Source organism: Propithecus coquereli, unplaced genomic scaffold, assembly GCF_000956105.1.
Source record: "Propithecus coquereli isolate 6110/MARCELLA unplaced genomic scaffold, Pcoq_1.0 Scaffold97, whole genome shotgun sequence".
NCBI classification, from domain to species: domain Eukaryota; kingdom Metazoa; phylum Chordata; class Mammalia; order Primates; family Indriidae; genus Propithecus; species Propithecus coquereli.
Window position 1 is genome coordinate 3753097 of NW_012156062.1, and position 1850 is coordinate 3754946.

The following is a 1850-nucleotide window of genomic DNA, read 5'->3' on the forward strand; positions in this document are numbered from 1 at the left end:
TAAAAATTTTGGAAAAAACATTTGTCTTTGCGCAAATAAATGAAAACAACCTAATGTTAAAGAGTGGAGAGAAATCTTCATTTTACTTTCAGGTGTCTTAGCATGGATGAAAGTGAGAGGATCTTTGCATGGAGACTGCAAGCTCGGTGAAGAGGGAGCTGTCAGTCCTGCTCACTGGCGCCCTCTTGCCCGGCACACTAAGGCACAGTGAGTATCCTGTCTCTCCCTGTACACTGATTACGAGTCATTCAACAGTAGCATTCATTTGCTTAACACACGTTTTGGGGTATCTATAACATGTTAGCCACTGTTACAGGCGTCAGGGTACAGCAGTGAACAAAAGTCCCCCCCTTCCTGTGGGGTGAGACAGGCGATAAGGAAATAAATATGTAATGAAATGTCAGATGATGCTAAGTGTTATGATGACAAGTAAGCTGCTTAAAGGGGTAGAGAGGGACACAAGGTGCTATTTTGGATAAGGTGGTAAGGAATATTCTCTCTGAGATGGTACCACAGTTGGCCCTTTGCAAATGCAAAGCCTATGCATTTGATCATTCAGAGCTGGCTTTACACCCCGGCCTGTCTGAGCCTGAGACCTGCAACTGCGCACTATCTAGACACTTTATTGCAGCATGGAAAGAGGAGATGCATGAACTACAGTCTGAATATGAATTCTGGAGAAAATTTCAAGGCCTGATAATTTTGGGTGGATTTACTGTATATTTTTTTGTGGGGGGAATTAAATAATCAACTATAGGAAAAAAAACTTTGTGAAGTTTTTCAGCAAGAATTCTGTCCACAATTTGATGATGTATTTATGAGAAAAGGCCATGATATCAGTTAACACCAGCTTGAGTTCATTTTGGATTGTTGTCTGGTTTCGAGGAATAAACCTCATTTGTTGGTGTGTGCCCTGCATACTGGCTTGGCGTCCGTGAGATACCCTTTCACAGGTGGAGAGAATAAAAGGAGTAAAATATGAAATGTAGATATTTTATTCTGATAAGTTCTCTCTGTTCTGGGTCATTATAATGTCTGAGCAGAGATTCCAACTGTGGTTGTTGGAATGGGCCTGGCAGGGTACTGGGAAGCATTTTCAAACAGTACTCTGTTATTTTTTATTTTCTAAAGAAAGATGCCTTATTTGAAACATCCACTTAAATGTCATTGTTATTTTATTCTCCTTCAAAGGAAACAATTAAGTCTATTTTTTGGATCTGGAGTGTCCCTGTGACTCACATTGTCCGATTTTGGAAAGCATTTTCCTACGTTTATGGTTTTCCATTTACTTACTTGGTACTTTCTGATGTGAGAAACGGAAAGATTTGCTATTAAGTAAATGTGTTCCTGAGAGACATGCACAACAACAAAAAGTCAGTGGAACCTGTAGACAAATAAAGGCTTCATAATTAGGTTTGACCTATTTAGAACAGATACAGAATAAGAAAATTTAAGGGCAAACAATTACCAAAGATGGAGCCACTTTTAGTCCATAACAAAGAGCTTTATTCACATTGATGATTTGGGGAAGGCTGTGTTTGGCTTCTTGCTTATTACCTTACAGGGATAATAAAAATTGAGATACTAATCACAGGTAACACTGTTCATAGGCCATTTGAAATTATCTTTCATTATTTATTTGGAATTAGTGTTAGTATTTAATTCAACACTTTTATTGTTATGTTATTTTCTCCATTAAACATTTGTAACATTTTAGCTCAATGTATTCAAAGATTAATTATAATGAACTCCAGGAAGCTGAAATGATGACTAGTTTCAATCTCAATTATAGTCTTTAGTGTTGAGTAATAGAAACATGGAAACGTAGTTTTATAAAAATAGAATAACTA